At 46.7% G+C, this 13861-nt stretch overlaps 1 protein-coding gene across 3 annotated transcripts in view; it reads left to right on the forward strand.

Moving 5' to 3' along the window:
- Nucleotides 1-13861, forward strand: part of LOC135368730 (uncharacterized) — a 103086-nt gene that overhangs the window by 19166 nt on the left and 70059 nt on the right. The window contains exon 1 of one of the 3 annotated variants that reach the window (XM_064602204.1): nucleotides 10126-10452. The exons of the other annotated variants lie outside the window; for them this stretch is intronic. The gene's annotated coding sequence lies outside the window, so the exon portion shown is untranslated. Of the gene's footprint in view, nucleotides 1-10125; nucleotides 10453-13861 lie in introns of those variants that run through there. 3 annotated transcript variants of the gene reach the window in all.

Consider the following 13861-nt stretch of genomic DNA (forward strand, 5'->3'; position numbering starts at 1 on the left):
TGTTTGGGTGTCATATGCAAAATTTCATTCAGCAGAACCCCCATAGCTTTTAGATAAATAAAAATTCATTCATTGATTGATTGATTGAAAAATAAAAATATGGAGATATGACAGATAAAAAATAGGAAGTAAAGGTGTGGGAAAACACTAAATTCAAACTCAAGATGTCCAAGAAACACAACAAAGAGGAAGGAAGGTCCAGCTAATGAATGTGTCTAGTTAACGAGACAATAGTTAATGAGATAAATAAGAAAAACTGCATGCTGACATGCAGTTTCGGTTTCACAATGAACGTGAGCATGAGCTACCGTGTCTTACATAACGTCACAAGCATTGCGCTACCGAGATAAGGGCGATTGAGGATTATTTTGTGACACTGTAAAAATGTGACCAGCAAGTTTTGTTTCGAATCTCCGGCAATGGCTACTCGGCAATACAGAAACTGGAAGTTAATTACTCACAGTGAACTCACGGCATCTAAAGCGCCGTCTATAAAATTCTGTCATACATAACCGGCTGAATTTCATTAAACAGTTTAAACAGTTCACGGTGACAATGTATGCATCATAAGACAGTGTGGTGCAGCCTTTGTTTTAGCGTTGATTTGAACTAAGACGTTGTGGTGCTCGAGATGGTCCGATGACATATACCGTTTCCCTGGATCTCTGCCAAAGTCAATGCGCTGCCCATGGAGTTCGTCCAGCAGCTGGCATGCATTTATGCCACCTTATCGTTCTCTTCCAGAGCTGTTTACCTCTGTGCACATCTCTGTTCTAAGTTACACTTGCGCCTCGGCCTTTACTAGCTCCTATCGTCTCCGATGTTCACCGTACTGCGTGTCCTCCGCAGCATTTATGAAGGCACATATCACGAGGATCAAAAATAAGTTTCACTGCCTGTGGTACATGCATTTGACGAAGCATTACACGAAAAGTCAGCTTCATACTCTGTCCAACAACGGCTGACGGACCCAGCAGACCGAGAAGAAATTTCTCGTCTGTTGTCGCTGGAACGGCAATGACCATCTTCCGTCGTGTGTGTCTATCGTGCCCCAGCATCGTTCGTATGATTCATTCCCTGCCGTGTGGAGTCGCCTTCAGATTCTCCATTGTCTGAGATACTGCTGGTGCTTTTCTGGCGTGTTGCGAAGGTCGTTATAGGCTTGAGGAAACAACCATCTCCCGAGGACTCGTCTTTGAGTCAATAAAAAGACACCGAGTGCAGGGGAGTGTATCCTCACTAAGAATTCTGTAAAGCCCATATACACGGTGACCATGACGCCGTGGTGAAATACTGGCCGAGGATTCTCCCAAATTAATTTGAGCTGTATATATAGTATGCGCATCAGATGTGTGATCGATATGTGGTACGGCAAATGACAGTAATTATAGACTGGGTGGGTGGAGCCCAGCGGCTGTGAAGTGTTGCCTCGCTGTTGTCGGGGGTACCATATGGTCCTTAAATTAATGGTTGTGGGTCGGACACATTGACAGGCTTTGCGGATAATGAGTTAGTGTGTGGCCGGGGGAATGGAAACTGGTTCATGAACGGGATGGCGCGAAGATAATAAATTTACGATAATATATTATTCGATGCGTAACGCTCTTTTGGCTTTACATCGATTGTCTGGGTATGCTGGATTTGCACTCAACGGCGTTTTGAAGCGATTAACGTTAAAGTGACAACAGCTTACAATTGGCAGTTCGAAGGCAGTGTTGGCTGTCGAACTTCAGTTCCTGCTCCGAGAACGTGCTAGAAGAGGATTGGCACTTTGTGATATACTAAGTCGCACGTCTCAAATGTTTGATATTCGGAACAGAGCTTCTCCATACTGCCAGCGCAACGGCGTGGACACAACCACCTTGTAGGTCCGTCCGTGACCTTACAGAGCCACGTGATCGCCAGACTGTGTTTGTGGTTCGCTGAAATTGTGTAACCAACACGGTAACAATGAAAAGAAATATTAATAACAAGCGATTTCGCGATACATTAAAAAGCTTTGAATCAAGATTTGATAACGTTTCGAAAGTATATTTCGCCGAACAGTTATTGCCAACGACGACCATGTAAAGCTACTGCATTTAAAAGTGTTCGACAGTAGTATATTGTGATGCTGCTGCTGCTGATGATGATGTGGCACAACGGCCAAAGATGCAACCCATGTATCTTTTTCTTTTTTCTTTTTTTGACAAGGGAATTTACAAAACTAGTGGGATTAAATTCCCGAGTCCCCGCCCCACCCCTTTTTTTTTTCGTACGTTTTCGGCACGTGAGCCGCGTTTTGCCGACGTATTACAACGAGCACAAATGAACACCGCGCGACCTTCTTCACTTCCGGCGTTGCATCCTATATAACTGCCGATTTCCGCCGTGACCTCTTCTCCATAATTGTGTCTTATAATCACCGGTTTGTCGGGCGCTACCATTGACAGCTCGCTGGACGTCGCGCACGTATCACACGCGGAAGTCTGTCAGCGTTGTCGTTTATCACAAAAAACAACAACAACAAAAAAAGAAAAAAACATGACGCCAAGATTTCGCCTGCGAGGAATTGCCTTTCGAAGTGTCTAATGCACCGCGTTAACATTGTCAAGGAAAATAGAACTTTTTTTTTTTTTTTGCGTGTGTGTCTGCGAAGGAAGAAATGTTACGTAACACATCGTTCTATAGGTTGCTTCGGGCTAAAATTCTTTCGACATAGCTGCGGGTGAATGTTGTCGGTTGGTCGGCTTATACAAGTGTGGTATGCACCGTAGGGGTGTGTAACATCCATATTTGCTGCTTTTTTGGCCTATGTGGCGGACTTTTTTTGGGGGGGGAGGGGGGGGCTGGGAAAATCCCTGGTTCTCTCTCTCTCTCTAATCGCTTGGGCTGAAAGCGACGCGTTGCAGCCTACAGGGAACGTTAACATGCAGTATTGGTTGACATCCCGAAAGCGCTATACCAACCCACACACGTTATACGTCTTTGTAGTATACAAAAATATGCAACATATATGACACATCTGCAGACAGTAGTTCGTTGTAATACCACGCCCCGCGTATACATGTCGTACCCCCCTATACGCCCATCTTCGTGTCTCTTGCGTTATGTTCCTTCGTGCTTCATTTTCTGTTTGCCCTGTCTTTCGTTCTCGACTCTTTCTAGATTGGAAGTCGTAAGTATAATGTCCTTGCAAGTCCTATTTCACGCATCGATGGCGTTCGCAATCGACGTATATCAACTTACTTGCGCATGCGATCTCCAGCTGCACGCTTTGACTAATAGCCTTTGCACCTGCAGCTGTTTCGGACATGCATGTTGACGTTCGTGTCCGCGTTTCCGTGTTGCGCGGCGGAATATCGTCTATACTATCCCGTATAGCGTGCGTGCGTCTCACGAGCATAAAATATATGTATTATGATTTACGTTCCTCCTCTCTTTCATTTTCTTTTGACATTATTGTGCGCGTGTCATGTAAGTCGGAAGTCAGACTTCCAAGAAGTGATTTAGCGCAGTTTGTTCTCTTGAACACGATTGCACTCGTTTTTATGACACATCGCGTACACGTGGCATTTTCCTTTCTCTATTTTTATTTATTTGTTGTTGTTGTTGTTTTTCGTGATGGTATCACGAAAACAACTGCGCCTGTATTCGCACTACAGACGTGGAGAAGATGGAGAGGGAGAACAAGGGAAAGGAGTAGAGATGCGAAGCCCCGAAAAAAACCCGGAAATTTTAGGAAAAAAAGCCGTTTTCTTTTTTCGTTTTTTTTTTTCTCGCCTCCGGAAAGATTGCCCAAAATTTCCAGGCGACAAAATTCAAAAATGTTAATTTTCGTGCCTTCGATGCGTTCCAACCCGCCAACAGTGCCTTGGGAGCCTCTAATCCGCCAACAACCACCAACTTAGAGCTCCGTCAGGCCGCTCCAAGCGATCGCCATATCGCGTTCACATAGTGTCGGAGTTCTGGTCGGAGTTTACGGGTTGTTCCAATTATACCTATCGCCGGGTAGACAGCAGTCTCATGGGATGCTCTGCTCTGCATTTATGCCTAGAGGGTGAACACTACTGAAGTTTCTAGCTCATTGTATATGCTGTGGCTTGGCCGGCAATGCTTCGACTCAGCAGTAACCGCGTTTGTTTCCACTTTTTTCGGGAAAAAGACCCCGAAAAAAAAAAAAACAGTTTTTTTTTTTCGAGCGACGGGTTAATATGTAAACATCCGAGGCCAATCGACGTTCATCTCGAAAGTCTAGTCTGTTGAAATTCCCAAGGAGGACCTATAAGACGGCACAAGTGGACTGGATCTCACCAGCGCAGACACAACCGTGTATACATACCAGCGGCATGACCAAGCGGGTTAAGGCGTCTGGCTCGTTGGTGGTAGCCAAGGTCGTGCTGAAGACGAGGAGGTGGTGGGTTCGAACCCTACCACCGACTGTGCTGTCTGAAGTTTTCCCTGGGTTTTCCGAAGACTTTCCAGACGAATGTCGGCACAGTTCCCCCTGAAGTCGGCCCAGGATGCATACTAACCCTAACCCCCTGTCCCCCACTCCTTCCTGCTGTCCTCTCTCCATCTGTCCACATATGTACGCCGCTCATAGCCACAGTTGCTTCGCGGCGCTAGCACGGAACTAAATAATAATAATAATAAGAAACAACGTTGTACTGTTCTCCGCTCGGTTTCGACTTGCTGTCTTCCAGGTCAGCTTGAACTTGGGATCCTAGGCGACATTTCGAGTCCCGGGGACCTGGGACAACCAAATCTATATACGACTAATCTATATACGTTGTTGAGAACAGATGACGTATATACGACCTCATGTTGGAGTCTAGTGAGGCCATACTTTATTGGGCGGTGCGGACTCAGTCTGGACAATCGCAAAATTACTGGAAACCTCCTAGTCGTATAGCTTGTAGGATGAGTCACTCCTGCAGGATGTGACGTCAGTATGCGAAAGCCTCGCTGTTGCTCGAGTTGATGAGTCGGGTTCTTAGAAATACCCGTCCATTCCAGGGTCTCGGGACCCTTGTCGGTGTTATACAGTTAATTGGTACAGGGCAATTACAGACAAAACGCGAAACCAGGCTTCTTGTTGAATGACTAAATGATTCCAGAAATTTCACGAAGATCGTGTTCCAGTTACACATTTTTTTCAAGATGCCCGAAAAAACTATACGCATTTCGTTAATTAAACGCCGGAGGACGTAGCCCAGATAATGTTTGTCGCGTCGGGCATGGAGCGAAATGTCCGAAAAAACATTCCCGGACATTTCGTCTAATAACTTCTCACGATAAAATATCCATCGGCATTTGAAGCAACGTGCCTAGCTTTTTCGAGCATTTTGCTAAGTGCTTGACCGGAACGCGCTCTTCATGAAATGTCTGGAATCGTTTAGTGTTCTAATAAAATGCCTGTTTTCTTTTGTTGTTGTTTTTTTGTTCTACCTGCAACATATACACAGGGAAGGTACAGTTTGCCCTTTGGATAGACGAAACGAATTTGATAACCCCGGAAAAGTTGCTACGTGCCACCCACTACTTTTGCTCAGTTTCCACGAGCAGTACGCGACGCGCACCCTTCATGAGAGCGAAAACACCGACGCTTCCCATGACCACATTAATTTATTTATTCGCTCTCGCATTCATTTCCTGGTTGCTCCACTATATGAGGTCAAGCCAACAAAGCCGTTTATACCATAGAGGAAAGGGCGGGAGTAAAAAAAAAAAGAGTCACACACATCGTGGCGTTGATCCGCAACAAAAGGACCCGAAATTTTAGTCTCTATAGCCAAGTAAGCGCAAGAGCGCCAACCGTCTTCGTTATTCTCCAAAAGCGCGAGCGTATGAGAAGAAAATTGCATAGACATTCCGTTTTCTTTTTTTTTTTCTTTTTTGACAGGCTGGGACGTATGAAAGTGACGGGGTCATAGGTCACGGGGTCGCACTCGTTTGGTCGCCGGAGTTGTGGGGCGTGCGCGCCTGCAGAATGAAAAGGTGGCAGAAGTTTCTGGGACGTGGTTTCTGTTTCGGGTAATTTCTGCACGCTTTCGGTGCTCCGGATCGCTATAAACGGGATTGTGATGTCTGTGAGTAAATATGGAGCTTCAGTGGGTCGGTAGGTGTGTAGGGTACCGGTTCCGAAAGCGCGAAAAACCTAATCGTGCTCCCTGATGTACCCAAGCAGCACAACATCTTGACCCAATATTGGTCAAATATTGGGCCAGTATAATATATTGGGCCAGTCCGTATAGTCCGATATACCCAATATAGTACTTGAGGTACTACAGTACCCATGGTAGTAGTGGTTACTATACCTCATATAGGTACTATAGTACCTCAGGCATATACGGCCGAGTGTTACTCACGCAGAGCGTGTATAGTCTTGCTCAGCTAAGTTGGCGGAGCTAAGTACACTCGGCTGCGGCACGTATCGATGTGCAAACTGGCCCCAAGCAGCACATCATCATATTGGCAACATTGATTCAATATTAGACCAGTATTGCTAATGTCCAGCCAATATTAGGCCAATATTGGGTGCTGCTTGGGGACATATTGGTCGTGGCCCTTCCTTAAAACTCTACGCAAGTGCTATTACCTTTTCTGCAGGATGCCTGTAAGATACTTACTTATTTCCAGTCCACATACGCACGGAGGGTTTTCACTGAGGTTTTCGTTAGACGTCCTTCGAACCAATGTCGGCAGTCTCTCCGGTGAAGTCGTTACGGAGGCTAACGCCTTGTATATGCCATTATTTCTCATGGTATTTGTGAGCGGTTTGCTAAACGGCGACAACTTGCTAGGGCTTGGGGTGGGATGGTCATGCGTCCCGGCCCGACTTCAGGGAGGATTGGGCCGACATTTGTCTGAAGCGCCTATAGGCAATTCAAACCTCCCAAGCAGCACAATGTACTGAAAGTCGAGTGCAGTGGAGGTGGGTGGTATGTGTCCTATCAATGTTCTTTAGTTTTACAAGTCTGTTCAAGACCTTCCACCTACCCGTCCACCCCCATTGCACTCGACTTTCAGTACATTGTGCTGCTTGGACTGAGGAGAGCTCTGGGCTCGGAAGGCAGTTATGTTAACCACTCATCCACTCCTTTTTATCTTTGCGTAACCTAACCTAACAATACATGTAGGACAACAATGATGCAAACATCCATTATTTCACTTCGCCCCACTCCGGCTATCCAGTACTGTGCACCACATTTTATTTTGCGGTGTGAACACGGAACTACAAAAGGGGGGTAAAGAGTGATAAAAGAAAGGAAGAAAGAGGAAACAACGTATCACTCCACAAAAAGGTTAAAATTGCAATTACACCAGTTCAGTGGGTCATCGCAACTTATAATGCGTCACAACGACTCGGAATAAATCATCCCAACTCAAAATGCCTAAGGATGCAAGTGTGGTTTGAAGCACAACGGTGTCTCCACCTTTAGGTCAGGGGGTCGTTCAGTGAAATGGGTGAGGAAGACACACATATAGACAACGAACAAAAACCCAGACGCCAGAAAAGCGCTTACTTTTCCGTTTCCATGGGTATTTTCTCCCTTTTGTACCCGGTTGTTGTGTCTGCTCTGAGTCTGGCGGAGTCGATGACCCTCGTGACATCCTATTTCGGGTGATGCTGAGGTCGCCCGAAAGAACCAGGTGGCTGTCTTTTGTAACCAAATATAAGAGAGATATAAGAGGAAAGCAAAGCTATGGGTGATGGCTGCCTGAAGGAAAAGTCATTCGTTCGCCGGATACTCCAGAAAATTTCAGCAGGTGGGCGGAAATTGTTTTGGGCTCCGGAGAGAGTTTATAGAAGGAACATGGCTCCTTTCAGGAGCACCCGCGAAAGTTTCTCCTCGCGGAATGGCGTTACCTTTATACAAACACAAAAGGAACGGGACTTCTGCGTGACGTCGTTCCTGTTTATGTTCGTGTCGTCGTTCGTCGTACGTCGTTCGTCGTTATGAAAAAAAGAATGAAAGAACCTTCCAATTATGCTTTCCCTCTGCCTCTGCTCAAGAAGGCCGACAGCGCGGGGCATGCCCTCATTGGTCCAACTATTTATCCAATCATCGGGGCAAATCGTTTGAGGAGACCAATCCGAAGTCTCTCTGGATTGTCCCGCTTCTTGGGAATGAGAGGGGGAGAGGAAAAGGCGTGAATTGCGTTTTTCCTATCGATCGTAAAGCTTTTCCTTTTTACTTTTTTTTACTCCGTGTCATTGCCGCGAAGCAACTGTGGCCACGAGTGGCGTATAGATGTGGACAGATGGAGAGAGGACAGCAGGAAGGAGTGGGGGACGGGGGGTTAGTTGCATCCTGGGCCGACTTCAGGGGGAACTGAACTGTCTTCGAACTGAAAGTCTTCGGAAAACCCAGGGAAAACCTCGGACAGCAGAGCCGCTGGTAGGGTCATAAATCATGATCGACGCAACGGATGAGAGCCGTTCCTCTTGCGTTGATGTTAAGGTAACTATATGTTTCATTGCGCCAGGACAATTTTTTTTTCTCACTTTAGTGCCTATTTAATGTACTCGAAGACGAACTTCCGACCACCAGACAATAGAAACCACACAAAGTGCAACGAACCTCGCAAAAAAAAAAAAAAAAAAAACCCGACCTTCCTCAATGACCACTCTTCCATGACCATGTAGAGAGGTTGCCCCAATCTCAATAATATCCTTACGAAAGTCGTGAATTCAGAAAGAAAACTTGCACCGCGCCCGCGATGACTCTCTCCCTCTCCCACTCTCTTTCTCCAGTTCGTGATGTTTTCCCTCGAAGCCACTGCCGCAGACGGTCTGAACACATTATCAAAAGAAGGCGTATGCTCTATACGGGAAAGTCATAAAGCGGGTGTTCACACCCGTACAACAGAAGGAGCGTACGTATAGTATTTGTGTAACACACATAGCTATGGTGAAAGAAGTGTCGGAGTTCTTTGATGCTCGGGCGCACATTTGCTGTTGGCGACCCGCTCTTGAAAGGAGAGAAGGCGGATTGGAGTTGCGACAGAGTCGGGTCGTGTGTATCAGGTGGTGAAGTTGCGTCACCGCACGAGGTGTCGGTAGAAAGTGTCGTCGTGCATAGTGACCTGGTTTACGTTAAAAAAAAAAAAAAAAAAGAATGACAGCAGGTTTGCTGAGGTGTCGATTGTCGACCGTACGCAAGATGCGCTTTCCTGCTTCAGCATGAAAACGCCTTTCGAAAGTAGAATTAATTTAATGGCGTTTGTAATGCACGTGTGGTGATCTGCAGAATTGAAGCTAGACGACTGTTATGGAAATAACAGAAGCAACGCGACGGCGGGAAACCAGGACACGCAGAATTGGCAGTACCGGTAGTGCAGACGAATCAAGTGTGCAGCACAACTGAATGCACAGGCATGAACAGAACCTAGTCTCGATTACAGAATACCTGGAGAACATTAGATGGACGAATTTATGCGTGATTTTATTTCCTCTCGTTCTGATTGGACGATCGAGCGCATAAATGCTGCAAGCGCACTTTGGTATATAGCTGGCACTCCAACCGTCGAAATAACTCATATGCTGACTTTTTAGCGATTCCCCCATTATTTCATCTCCTTTATTAGCACGCGTAATCTTCTTGAGCTTTACTTTAAGAGAATATATTCTGTTGCGACACCATCAGTGGCTAAGATATTGTACCGTCTCACCGCTTCCCCATTGTTAGATTCATCACGCGATGCATATATAGCCACATCAACAATATTCAAACATGTGTTCCTCGTCCGGGTGTATTTCCGCACACGAAATCGTTTCTTCGCTTTCATACTCATCATCAACACACACACTGAGACAGCCATCCAGAGCACTTCCTTGGATCAACGTCCATCCCAGAGGCCGAACGAGGTTCTCCCCTTACCCCCGCTATCATCCATTCTTCCACCTACCCATCCTTGACCCCCGAGCGCGCATCGGGACGAATCTAGAACAGTGAAAGTATAACCCCCAGCTGAGCATGATCATCATCTCTTAGTCATTATCGTCCTCTCCAGCGACGTCGATGCAGCGCCAATAGTCGACAGAGCGGCCGCGCGACCGTTCCAACTTCCCCGTTCCGAGCAGCCGGTCTCCGTCGATCGCTCTCGGCTTTTTGTTTCGCCGCAGTTGCTTCCCGGATCCCTCGCGAGACGGGCATGTGACGCGTCTGTTCGTGACACTCTTCTTGCACGTTCATTTCGTGCCTTGTGGTGGTTCCTCGAAGACGTTCTTACCGCAGGCGTGCGTCGTCTCCAGCCGCTCGCCTCTGCGACGGTTCGCCGTTGTGCTTCCCTCGCTTTTCTTATATCGATGAACTCTGAACCATACCCTTGGATCTCGCTCTCTCTCTGTGCGCGGTAGTGGTGCTGTTTGTGGAGTCTGTGTGCGGTGAATTTGTGGTGACTCGTGTGGGTGGGTGGTGGAAAGTGGTAATTATATCGTCTGCTCCGATGATTGTGGATATGGACGTAAGTATATAAATGTTCCGTGACTTTTTATTATTATTATTGTTGTTGTTGTTGAGTTGCCGACGCCAGGTGGCACTCGCGCCGCAAATGGAGAATAATACATAGAAAAGGAATGACAAGTTCCGCGCCGTAAATACCAGCCCTCGTGGCATTGTGGTTAGCGCGATCGCTTTCCACGCCGAGACTGGGAGGGGGCACGGGTTCGAATCCTGACACCGGCTGTGTTGTGTGAGGTTTTCCTAAGACTTTCCAGACGAATGTCTGCACAGTTCCCCCTGAAGTCGGCCCAGGACGCATACTAACCCCCCTGTTCCCCACTCCTTCCTGCTGTCCTCTCTCCATCTGTCCATGTCTGTTCGCCGCTCATAGCCACAGGTGCTTCGCGGCGCTAACGCAGGAATTTTTAATAAAAAATCCGCACCTTAAGTGTGCGGCAAGGAGAGCGTACTGTGCTCATTAAAACAAGTGTCCGTACGATTTTACGCTTCCATGCAGTTCAGGAAGCAGCGCGATGTATTGCGCTCACTCAAGCAGGGGACAAGACAGTGCTGATGTTCACACAGCGTGGGCTATTCATGGCGAACAATGTGGGCTGGGCTGGCTGGCGTCTTGACACCGATAGCGCTTGGGAACGATGTGTTGATAGGGCACCCCTTCGTGAGCTTTTTCGCGATAATGGAGCGCGGAAGTCTATATGTGCAGAGAATGGACATTGTAGGAGTGTGTTGCGGATAACGGGATGCTGAAGTACTGATAAGGGAAAGTGGTGCACTTTGCATGGGTTGGTTGTGGTTGTTGCGAACCGTTCATATATAGTAGCGATGCCGATTCCGCCTGTACCCTGGCTGGGAACGTAAGCACAGGCAAGGAAGTAACAACGAAACAGGCAGTGTTCCAACAAACATGCCTCTAAAAAAAAAATCATCAATAATTAATCACAGTACATTAAATTATAAAAAAAAAAGACTGAGCGGCCCACAGGAATGAAACTGACTGAATGCTGTTGGTAGTCGTCAATCGTAGTTGCCAGTATATTGTTCATTGTGCCTAATTAATTAATTAATAAGACAAATTAGCTAGCATTTAAAACATTGGTTTCAAGACCGAAGTTTCAATTGGAAAGTTCTAGAGCCCTCTTGAGAAGCACTCCACCTTGGTGTAAAAAAAAACAAATAAAAAAGCTTTGTGTTGCTTTTTTTTCTTCTTTCTTTCTTGCTAAACAGAAAGCCCGCCGAAAATATCACGTGTACTTTGAAAATAATAACTGTGAGACATAAATGTGAGTAGGAAGAATTAATTAACACACGTTTCAAACGCTATACTATACTGTCTTCGGGTATAGTTAAATATAGGGAGAAAAAGATGCGCGGACAATGCCATTCTTAGGCTGAACACCGCTACAGTATTCCCTAGATTACGATTGCTCCCCATTTTAGTCCAAGACTCCGAAATTTACTCCCTCGCTCTGCAAACAGTCCCTAACCTTCGGATAGCCTTCCGTGCATTTGATCACGAATGGGACTAATGGTTGTGCGATTGAAACAATAGTTTCCTTCGCATTATTAAAAAATACCTTAATTTGTAATAAGCAATAATGTATGTGAAGCTATACCTGGGAATTATAGCTACAGAGCTTAATTCCCAAAAAGGACTAAAATTGTCCGTTATCTGCTTAGAGTACGCAGACGAGACGAAAATGCTGCGGTAAAATTCGATAGCGAGTTTTAGTGCACCGTACGTACGCTATCGCATTTGCGTACGTAAGGCATAGCGTTGATGGTTCAGCGCACGCGCAAAAGAGCGTCGCACATTGCGCACAACCACCACGCTATCCCATGCCCACCCACCGCAAAGGCCATAGCGTACGATGCACAAAAGCTCTCTCGCAAACGACGATGTTCAACACGCAATATGAATCAATATGAATACGAAGAGAACGCCCTCTTCCGTCGTGGACAGAACGGGAGCCCTCCTGACGCAAAGAGTGACTCTCCGAACTGCTTAAACAAAACGACGTCGTGTGCATCCTGTGTGGTACAGAGAAAGAAGATCTAGAACATGTAATGCCGAGATGCTCAGCTACCCAAATGACCCAGCTTGAAGTCTCTTAACATCGCAATAGCATTCGTACTAGGAAACCCACCAAATGCAAAAGACGCCAGCAACATAATCGAAAAGTGCAAAAGACGCCTAGCGAACTGGGAGAGACGGGTGAGAAGCACTCTCCCGACACCGAAACCTGAACATCAGCCAAGAGTCCCAACGTAGAGCACAGTCAGCCGCCAATCCAAGCCAACCACCTCGGCCGGAGACCCCGCCGGTAGCGCCGGAAACTCCAGAAGCATCGACCCCAGTGCCGAACCAGGGATCTGTTCTCCCCGTTTTTCCTTAGGTCTAGACACTGTCTAGACTTTTCTCGCCTGTGGTGCCCCGAAGATACCTGCCCTGTCTCAAAAGGGACTAGGCGAAGCTGAACCTGAACTATTGGCTATCGCCTCTTCGACATTGATCTGGCAACAACGATCTTAACGACGACAGGCTAAGTCGAGCTAATTTGGAAGCACCGAAATCCGATCTGCAAAGTTACCGGGCAACAAAGAACACCGGAGGAGTATAGTAAGTACAAGTGCACACCAAAGGGGTGCCCTCGCTACGAAGAGTCCCAACCAGGGGTGCCACTACAATCCATCTACCCATCCAGACGGTGAGATCATCGCGGCGGCATCCGAAAGCCAACTACAATGCAATGATTACGTGAAATAAGGGCGCTACTATAATATGACCGCTCAAAGATGCGCAGAACAAAGCGTATATACACACAAGAGTCGAAGATGCAGGTCGACCTCACTAAGGGGTAAGCAAAAAGAGAGTACAGGAAGTGAACCCACGCCTGGCTTTGTGCCGTAGAGCATCGCGGGAGTTTTTGGGCGGCGACTTTTAGGCGGTGCTGCTCTATCGCGCTTAACGTCGTCATCGTTTACCGTACCCTCGAAGAAGACCGGTGACCTTTCACGGTGTCTTCAGTGCTGAATAGAGGTCGCACAAAGACAAAGCCGGTGCTTCGTTTGGCTCTTTTGGTGCTGAACGAAGATTTCTCTGGCGCTTTGCACACTTGGCATTCTAGAAATGCACTTATCTGTACAGTCTGATACGCTACTTATCTGTTAGTTATACACATCCTGTGTCGTCTGTGATTATTTTGTCGATTAAAGGGGCATATGGAGCTGACAGTTTTGTTTCAATTAATTATTTCCTCTAATTCTTTGCCTCCGTAATGTGCACTACCAGTTCGCGAAGCTTCGCATTATTCATCATCAATCCCTGCACGGAGTTCCTTTTTCCTCCTGTGGTTTTTGCGGTCCCCAGTTCATTTCGTTAGCGATCATCTTTGGTGGCGTCCTTTGTTGCC

Source organism: Ornithodoros turicata, chromosome 9, assembly GCF_037126465.1.
Source record: "Ornithodoros turicata isolate Travis chromosome 9, ASM3712646v1, whole genome shotgun sequence".
Lineage (NCBI taxonomy): Eukaryota > Metazoa > Arthropoda > Arachnida > Ixodida > Argasidae > Ornithodoros > Ornithodoros turicata.